The 10,304-nt window shown below is 43.4% G+C and overlaps 1 long non-coding RNA gene across 1 annotated transcript; it reads right to left on the bottom strand.

Moving 5' to 3' along the window:
* Window positions 1–843: 843 nt before the first annotated feature.
* On the bottom strand, window positions 844–9,838 carry LOC114612630. Its single transcript, XR_003710053.1, has 2 exons — window positions 9,611–9,838; window positions 844–2,102 (listed from the first exon to the last, which is right to left on the bottom strand). It is a non-coding gene; the product is annotated as an uncharacterized LOC114612630 (long non-coding RNA).
* Between the last annotated feature and the right edge of the window lie 466 nt (window positions 9,839–10,304).

Here is a 10,304-nt window from a genome sequence, read left to right as displayed (position 1 = left end):
GAGTGAGTTCCAGGACAGCCAGGACTATACAGAGAAACCCTGTCTCAAAAAAAAAAAAAAAGAATAAGAGGCACCCATTTGTAGTCCATCTGGTTTGCTGCAAGTAGCTCCAAGTCTTATGACTCTTTGATTCCCTGAAGTTTATGTGATCTTTAGTTATAAGAGGATATACACTAATATTTATCATTGCACTGAAATCTGTATATTAGAAAAAGCAGATAACAGGTGTCTGTAAGACAATAGGAGTAGAATCATGTCTTTGAGACCTAGAAAAAGCAATAGTTTTGAGTTAAAAGACAGAACATTTTGTCTCTTAGTCCAGAGAGCTAGATATAGAGATTGAACTGAGATTTTTTGTTTGTTTGTTTGTATTATTTTGTTTTTGTTCTGTTTTTGCATGATAACAAACACCTTTAAGTCTATATTTAGAAGACAACCAAAGTAGATTTAAAACCTTAAGCTTGTGACTGTATTGTAAACAACCAATGCTCCATTTGCTTATCAGAATTCCTTTGATTAATGTGAAATTTTTGACCTTTTGAAATCTTAGTATAATAATACCACAGAAGAGGGAAAGAAATCTGAAACATTTTCCGTTTTTCAGATACCTTAAATTATAAGACTCGACCCTTGGTCAGTGGTACTTACTAAAAGAAATCCCCAAGTGAGACACCAAGATGAATATCGATGCAAAAGCAAGAGGATTTTTTTTTCTTTTTTCCAGTGCATCAGGATCGACCTTCAATTAGTCCCTCAAGACAAGTGACTAGAAGGCAACCCCAAATGGCTATTATAAGGAGTTTTTATACTTTTTAGGGGCACAGGTTATATCAGCAAGGTTACAGTTTAAACTTATTGACTAAGCATATTTATCTTTTTTTTTTTGTGGGTGCAGTGGACTTTATTGATGGTATTCAAGAGAGTAGGGAGGGCTCCCTAGTCCCCTCCTGTTATTATGGGGGTCGGGGATGGAAATTGTGAGGGAGATGCTCAGTGTTGGGGGCTCAATTGGGCAGGGACTCCTCAGCAACCGAGGGCCTCTCTCTTGCTCTCAGTGTCCTTGCTAGGGTGGGTGGTCTAGGGTTTCTTACTCCTTGGAGGCCATGTAGACCATGAGGTCCATGACCCTGTTGCTGCAGCCGTATTCATTGTCATACCAGGAAATGAGCTTTACAAAGTTGTCATGGAGAGCAATGCCCCAGCACTAAAGGTGGAAGAGTGAGAGTTGCTGTTGAAGTCACAGGAGACAACCTGGTCCTCAGTGTAGCCCAGGATGCCCATTAGTGGGCCCTTGGATGCCTGCTACATCAATTTCTTTATGTCATCATACTTGGCAGGTTTCTCCAGGAGGCATGTCAGATCCACAACAGACACATTGGGGTAGGAACACAGAAGGCCATGCCCACCCATTCCCATTCACCTCTGGGATGACCTTGCCCACAGCCTTGGCAGCACCACTGGATGCAGGGATGATGTTCTGGGCAGCCCCATAGCCATCATGCCACAGCTTTCCAGAGGGGCCATCCACAGTCTTCTGAGTGGCAATGATGGCATGGACTGTGGTCATGAGCCCTTCCAGGATGTCAATTGTCATGGAAGACCTTGGCTAAGCAATTGGTGGTGCAGGATGCATTGCTGACAATCTTAAGTTGTCATATTTCTCGTGGTTCATACCCATCACAAACCTGGGGGCATTGGCAGAAGGGTCGGAGATGATGAGTCTTTTGGCCCCACCCTTCAAGTGGGCCCCGGCCTTCTCCATGGTGGTGAAGATGTCAGTAGACTCCACAACATACTCAGTATCAGCATTACCTTATTTGCTGTTAGTTGGATCTCGATCCTGGAAGATGGTGATGGGCTTCCTGTTGATGACAAGATTCCCATTCTCAGCCTTGACTGCGCCGTTGAATTTGCCATGGGTAGAGTCATACTGGAACGTGTAGTTGAGGTGATTGAAGGGGTCGGTGATAGCAACAGTCTCCACTTTGCCAGAAGGCAGCCCTGGTAACCAAGCCCCCAATACGGCCAAATCTGTTCACACCGACCTTCAGCATCTTGTCTATGGGTCGAGGCTGGCACTGCACAAAAAGATGTGGCTGTCTCTAGAACAGGAAAAAGCAGAGAGCCACATATTGACCTTTAAATCTATTGGCTAGCAAGCATGGGCAGATCATGACACGTGTTTGAACTCTATCTGGGACTTTCCAGAGGGTCAGGTGACTATCAGTCAGTACATTCTGTGTTTTTTCTGAGGATTGTTTACTCAGGAATGTTCCTGTAAGTGGAGAATGGAATTTGGCCTAGCCTTGACCCCAGGTGGGAGGGGGAAGCTGAAGGAGGAAGGAGTGTAAGATTGGCAAAAAGCCCTTAGGGTCCTTCAAAATCACTTTCTTATACCTCTACAACTTGTATTTATACACCTTAAATAATTTTCAGACCCTCAGATCTTACCTAAGCTTTTTTTTTTTTTTAAAGATTTATTTATTTATTTATTTTATGAGTACACTGTAGCTCTCTTCAGACACACCAGAAGAGGGCATCAGATCTCATTACAGATGGTTGTGAGCCACCATGTGGTTGCTGGGATTTGAACTCAGGACCTCTGGAAGAGCAGTCAGTGCTCTTAACTGCTGAGCCATCTCTCCAGCCCCCTTACCTAAGCTTTTACACCCTCAAACCTTTATACACTTTAGAACACTCAGAACTTGCATAGACTTTAAATCTTTTTCTTTCCATTTAATCACTTATGAGAGACAGGGGTAGCTATTACTGAGAACAGTTATTGCAAAGCACATTTATTTTATTTTTTATTTTGGTTTTCTTGAGACAGGATTTCTCTGTGTGTAGCCCTGGCTGTCCTGGAACTCACTCTGTAGACCAGGCTAGCCTCGAACTCTCAAACTCAGAGATCTGCCTGCCTCTGCCTCCCAAGTGCTGGGATTAAAGGTGTGAGCCACCACTGCCCGGCCGCAAAGCACATTTAAATAAAGGAACAGTATAAAGCCACATCTGAAACCTGTTTATATTTTAATTTGGAGCCTGTTAGTAAAGCAAATCTGTCTGCCTTTTTAAAACAAGAGACCTAATGTTCTTATTTAATAAGTTTACCAATAAACTAACATAGTAGTGGATTACTTTGACATAGTAATGGATTAAGGAGCTAGTAGTCTGCTGTCCAGCTGTTAAGCTATAGGTAGCCATCAGTGTGATCAGAGAACTTGAAGGATATATTGTAATAAACTGACTAAATATCAATTAAAAAATAACAGATTTACCCATTACCCAGACAGCCACCACCCCATTAGGTTCCTGTGATGTCAATGGCTTCATTGGGAACACAGGTCTCAAGGTAGGACCAATCTTTGGCTATCAGGCCTGGCTAATCTGAGAGGCATTCCTGAGGAGGAATTTGGGAAAGATGACCTTGTGCCAGGGAAATGTTAGTGATCCCCAAAAAGATAGGAGCCGATCTGATGCAACTCACAGCAGGGTCTTTATTCTACTCAAGCGAGCTGGGGCCTCTACAACCCACCACCGTCACACAGGACGGTTTTGGTAGTGAGGGAACCCTGAATGTCTATCGGTTCAAGGCTTTATAGTAAGCAGCAAGCAGGGAGTACATGTGCAAGCATCTAATTGGAAAGCTACTGTGGCCTTTAACATAATTGGCTGGTGTTGGGAGTCATACCCTAAACTTAAATTCTGCTCCCCTCTGCACTGGTGCTCATTAGGCAAGGAGTGGGCTTGTAACCTGGGGTGCAGGTTTGTTGGGGGGAATAACCTGGAGACACTGGTCTTGTTAAGGATATAACCTGAAAACTCTGTTCTTGTTGAGGATTAGCCTAGAAACTGGAGCTAGGCTCAGATTTTGTTGGGGGTCAACTTGGAAACTAATGCTAGGTACCAGCCTATTAGTCTACCTGTGTTCAAACTTAGGTCAGGTTCTCTAAAATGGAGTCTGAACTTAAAAGATTTGTCATCTCAACCTCACCTTGTTAGTCAATTCTCAAGGTGTCCTTTGTTTGTTCACAGTTCAAACTAGGCCCTGGCAATTGGATTGGCGAGGCATTGAGGCAGTTATGTACAGTAGTTAGAATACCATAATCCCAGTGGTATCCTTGGTTGTTGTACCCTTTTCTTATTGGAGGCTTGGGGGGAGTGTCATTGTTAGGATTTGGGAGTCTCTGTTATAAGTTTAAATATATTAAATACCATATTCAGCAGTTCTCTGATTGGTTTGAGGGCTGGTATCTGCTGTGTTTTTAAAAAAGATAAAGAAAGGAGGAATATGTTTTGGTGGATGTGTGGTAAGGTATGGGGGAAGAGGGTGCCTTTGTGGGCCCATGGTGAGGCATCCCTTCCCCCTGAGGGACCAGCCACACGACGGTATAGTATAGAATAGAGTTGGGCTGGAGAGATGGCTCAGAGGTTAAGAGCACTGGCTGCTCTTCCAAAGGTCCTGAGTTTAATTGCCAGCAACCACATGGTGGCTCACAGTTATCTATAATGGGATTCAATGCCCTCTTCTGCTGTGTCTGAAGACAGCTACAGTGTACTCATATACATATCATAAAAATTTAGAATAGAGTTTATTTAGAGCATGGGGAGGGGAGTTGAGAGGGTAGTAGAGACAGAGAAATGTTGGGAGCTGACTCTGAGCAGAAAGCGGCTATCATCTTTGCAGCCATCTTGAGCCATATACCCTGACAAGAGACTTGTTTTCAACAGCCTACAACACTGAGCACACTCTGATAATTATCTTGATATACCCATGATTTCCTTTCAATCAAGGCCAGGCAGTGGTGGCACACACCTTTAATCCCAGCACTTGAGAGACTCAAGGCGAGACTCGAGGCGAGACTTGAGGAGAGATATAAAAGGAGAGACTTGAAGAGAATAGAGCAGCTCTGCCTCATCTCCAGAGCAGACTCTGTCTCGTCTCCATTCTTCGAGTCTCTGTCCCCACTCTCTCTCTTGCTAGGCCCTGACCCTCGGACCAGAGCAGCAGAATGGGCCGTTACAGAGAAAGACAGAGAGAGCAGAGGAGTAGAGAAATAGAGGCTGGCCATGAGCACATGGAGAGAGAGGGAAGGAGAGGAATGGGGAGAGATGGGGGGAAGGGGTGAGAGGACAGAGTGGGAGCAAGAAGGCAAGAGCAAGAGAGAGCAGAGGGGGCATTCAGCCCCTTTTATAGTGAGTCAGGCATACCTGGCTGTTGCCAGGTAACTGTGGGGTGGAGTTTAGACAAAATGCTAACAGTATCTACTTAGCATTTCTGAGTTAATCTTTGTTCTTAGTTATCTGCTGTAAACTGTTCCTTCCAACAGGAGACTAAATAAAGCTTTAACTTATAATTAACTACATCAGTTTTTAGCCTATCAATTCGTTACGTTTGTGCCTTAAATTCTGTTTTGAATTGACACTCTTCTAATATTAAAATAAAAATTTTTAACCCAAAAAACATACTTCATAAAGAGACATGACAGTTTCCCATATAGTTTTGTTTAAGCTGAAGCCACTGCCAGGACAGGAAAAAGTTAAAATGGCAGGTGCTTGGCTGAGAGAATTCTCTCTCTGGGCTGCTAAAGCCTTGCCAGAGCTCAGGCAAACTTGAAAGGAGAAGGTGGATTTTAAAAGCCAGTTTAAAACAAAGAAACAAAAAAACCAAACAAACAAGAAACTCCTTAATTATGTAAACTGTGCTTATTTTTTATTCTTGGTATTATATTTGATATAGGAAAAGGAAAAAGACAAAAGCTTCTCTTTTGAATACTAGGCCATCTCAAATCCTTGTGATGCTTCTAGGGGCTGGTATTGCTGTTTGAGAACCATCAACTGAACAGTGGAAGTCTGCTCTTTAACATACTTGACTAAAGCATTATTTGTACATGGTCCACAATCCAGGGCCAATATCAGAAGGATGAATGGGCTAGTCAACATTGAGACAAGGGTGGTTAACCAAGAGGACCGGTTAAAAAGAGACTCATACCAACCTTGAGACTGTTCTCTTTCCAATTTCCTGTCATTTAATCTTTTTCTAAGCTGAGCCATATTTTCTCTGACTATTCCTGAATGATCAGATCAAACACAGCATTCTTCTCCTAGAGCTACATATAAACTACTTTGCTGAATAATAAGTCTAAGCCTCTTTCTATTTTATAAAACTACTTCAGCTAGAGAGGAAAGGGAGTCTTCTAGAGAGTTAATAGATTTCTCTATTCTTCTTATATCATTACCTATTGCAACATGTAAGGTTCTGTGATACTTGTCTTGCTCCTGTGCCAGCTGCTCTAGCTACTCCTATACCAAGCTATTATGGATAACGTTGCACAGCCACAGCAACACTTTTCACCCGGTAAGCTGGAAAGTCTGATTGACTGGGAATGGCTTCCCCTGTATAGTTATTCAAGAAACTAGCCATATCAGAGTAAAGAAATCAGGGCATATATTTAGAACTAGAGTGTGAATGCAAGGGGTGAGTCCTGACACACAAGCCAAACAAGCATCCTCTGGAGACAATAGTTACCCATATTCTACACTGGTAGGTGTTGCAATGGGACTGCAGAGGTGTGAATGTTCTGATGGTATCTGACTTCCAACACAAGGGCCTTGTTCTTCTTCTTCTTTTTTTTTTTTTTTTGGTTTTTCAAGACAGGGTTTCTCGGTATAGCCTGGGCTGTCCTGGAACTCACTCTGTAGACTAGGCTGGCCTCAAACTCAGAAATCTGCCTGCCTCTGCCTCCCAAGTGCTGGGATTAAAGGTGTGCGCCACCACCGCCCGGCTGGGCCTTGTCCTTCTATTGACTGTAGGGTCAGATTACCTCTTTCTGATTGCTGCCATCTACTCTGTTGTCTGTGAATAGTTCCTAGGAACAGCTATTCCTTCATAATAGGGGAGTTGAACATTTAAGCATAACCAACAGTCTGTGTCAAATCTGGATGAGAGGAGTTAAGTACCTGGAATGAAGCTTCCAACCATTGTAGGGGTGGGTTCTGATCCAGGTGGTGAAGTGGGGTTTTGTTGGAGTAGGAGGTTGGTGAGGTTGCCTCTTTTTTTTTTTTTTAAAAAAAGATTTATTTATTTATTTTATTTATGAGTACACTGTCGCTGTCTTTGGACACACCAGAAGAGGGCATCCAATCTCATTATGGATGGTTGTGAGCCACCATGTGGTTGCCGGGATTTGAACTCAGGACCTCTGGAAGAGCAGTCAGTACTCTTAACCGCTGAGCCATCTCTCCAGCCCCGAGGTTGCCTCTTGGTGTAGGGGTGGGAATGGGAATACACGTAGGCAAGGGCTAGGGACCTGGCCTTGCTAGGACTTTATTGGGTCCAATGGGTACCTCTGGAATCTGTCTAATAACTAGTTGGACAGTGAACAGAATTCCTCCATAAGAGATCCCTACTCCTTAATAGTCTCTTAATCCCCAAATATAACCCAAATCCCATTCTGTGGCCTGTTTTCCTCTTTCTGTGAAAGTTTAGTATCAGGGGGTTACAAGGTTATTATGGATAAGGAAGAAAGGATGTGTTCCATTTCTAACTAGTTTGATAAAATCAGATTTTAACTGGGGGAAGGGTCTCCAATAGATGGAGCCTCTGCTTTCACAACCCCAGTGTGCACAGTAATACTCAGAGGCTCTTACATAGCCTCTGGCAAGCCTGATGTTCTGGGCACACATAAAAATATTGTTCTTGGAGATCTTTTCTCCCATAGGGGTCTAACTGGTAATGTTTTGTGGCAATTTTTAACAAATCTTTCAGATCAAAGTATAAGTCTAGGAACCAAAGTATAGTATAAGCAGTGTGGCTGACATGGTGGACAAATATCTTGGTCAAGGTTAGTGATTACCCACGTGATGTTGAGAGGCTGATGGGTGTTGGGAGCCAACTCCTATCAGAAAGCAGCTATCATCTTTGTAGCCATCTCAGGCCATATACCCTGACAAAAGACTTGTTTTTTCAACAGCTCACAACAGCTGAGCACACTCTGATAAACATTTTGTTTTTCTCACATATCTTGTTTTGTTGTATAGTGTCCACAGGTGCAAGGCACGTGGCAAAGTGCCTTCAGCTGTGTTCCTCTGCTTGTCCACAGCTTTGAGGCACGTGGTAAATTATCTTCAGCTGTGTTCTCCTGCTTGTACCTATAAATACCCAGGATTTCCTTTCAATAAATGGGACTTGATCAGACTCTCTTGTCTTCATTCTTCGAGTCTCTTGCCCCTCCATCCACACTTTCTCTCTTGCAGACCCTGTTTACTGACCCGCATGGACTGGGTCACCTGGCCCTCAACATGGGGCAGTGCAGGCCGGATCAAATGGGGATTAGAGGTAACAATTGCAAGATGCAGGCATCTAGTGAGCAAATTTTGGAATGTTGAAGTTACAGCTTTAGTGAATCCACTGGGTGAGAGATGACCTTCCACTGCTCTTGTGGCAGTTGTCTGGGAGCTTTGTCTTTCTCCTGGCAGCCTTAATATGGGAGTGGTGTATCCACATTTGGATCCTGTCCATCTTAATAGCTGTTGGTATGATCAGGATCACAGTGTGAGGCCCTTTCCAGTGAGGTTTTGGAGTCTTGCAGTTATGTCTCTTAACCAGGACTTTGTCACCTGGTTCCAAGAGCAGTGGAGGTTAAGGGAAGGGACTCGAACCTCATGTATGATGGACAAAGTTGCTTCTGGACTCTATGGAGACCCTCCAAGTATTTTAAGAACTTATGTTGGTCATATTCAACTAGAATGTCAGACTGGAGATTAGGCAGTATGGGAGAAGGTTTCCCAAATAGGATCTCAAAGGGTGTAAGACCTAAGGAATAAGGAGTATTCCTGGCCTTATATAAGGCATAAGGTAGGAGAGACACCCACTCACTGCCAGTTTCAAGGGTTAATTTGGTCAAGGCCTCCTTCAGGGTCCTATTCATCCTCTCTACCTGCCCTGAACCCTGGGTTCTATATATATATAATGTAATTTCCAATTTGTGGGGAGCATATCTGGAGTCAACTTTGGCTGACTTCCTGCTTATGATTAATCACGAATGAGTCTGCTGACATCTCTCTTTGTTTTTAGTTAAGGCATGTGTCATATCCTGCCAAGTTCCTCCATTTACACATATGTCCTTGACAGACTGTCCAAGCCTGAAGGAAATGGCCTTGGTCAAACATAGATACTATGTACCATAAACTCGCTGTGTAAGCGTTTGTGGTCATTGTTTAACTTCCTGGAATTGGTGATGCTTTGTGTTGCTTACCTTTAAAAGACACTGAGAGAATAAACTTGGAGCACAGTACTTGCTATCAGTCCTTCTGACATCTAATCTCTCTGATTCTTCTTTCAAATCCTCACTCCCCTAGTTGTGGTTTTCCTATTGACTGACTGGCAGGCTCAGGCACCACTTGGTCCCCAGAACCTGTGCTAAAGATTGAGTTACCTGAGAGATGAAGACTGGTCCATTGTCAGACCCAAACAGAGTAGGCAAACCATACTTGGGTATAATATCTTTGCCACTACACTGGCAGTCTTCTTTGTAGGGTAGGCTTCTACCTATTCTGAAAAGGTATTTATAGAAACTAGCAGATATTTGTATCCATATATGCCTGGTTTTACCTCTGTGTAGTCCCAATAGGCTCCTGGTCATTGGCTTCTGACTCTGGTTTCTGAAATTTCGATTGGTGCCAGAGGGGTTCATGGTAGCTGCCTGTGGCCATGGATCAACTGGGTTCATCTGAAAGTGGGGCTGGGAATGAAAGGTGGACGGAGGGTGAAAAGGGATGAAGCCAAGACAAAGTTCTCTGATCAAGGCTCAATTCTTTAATGTTCAGCTCTCAATTTAAAGGGAAAGGCCCCACCAAAACCCTTTCTGGTTTAAGCTGGAGATGGGTGGGATAATCTGTTCTCAGTCAGGCCAGAGATATCTCAAGGCAAGACCAGAGGCAGTTCTTCTTCTAAGTTCCCTGCAGCCAAGGTGGGTAACTCCATCTAGATCCTATCACTTGGTCTGTTGTGGTAAACAAGGTCTTTCAGGCCTGCTCAAGGCTGGGGGAAGGGCACACTGACAGGTAGGACAATTTGAGATTATCTAGTCTATCAATTGACCCATATTAAATATTTTGTATCATGACTCTTAGAACAGTTCCTTCAGTTTTTAGTGACCCAGGTGTGATGCTTGATGAATCTGATGGATGGGTTGTTTAGTGAACTCCTAGGTAAGATGGTGCAGCCCTTTGCAGTGTGTATATATACTATCGATTTCCCTTATAAATCCCTTGACATTTGGCCTGATCCTATTTGTCCTTTGCAG

Source organism: Grammomys surdaster, unplaced genomic scaffold (assembly GCF_004785775.1).
Source record: "Grammomys surdaster isolate TR1022 unplaced genomic scaffold, NIH_TR_1.0 126176, whole genome shotgun sequence".
Taxonomy (NCBI): Eukaryota; Metazoa; Chordata; class Mammalia; order Rodentia; family Muridae; genus Grammomys; species Grammomys surdaster.
Note: the sequence above shows the minus strand (reverse complement) of the source record. Positions and strands in the feature narration are given on the sequence as shown.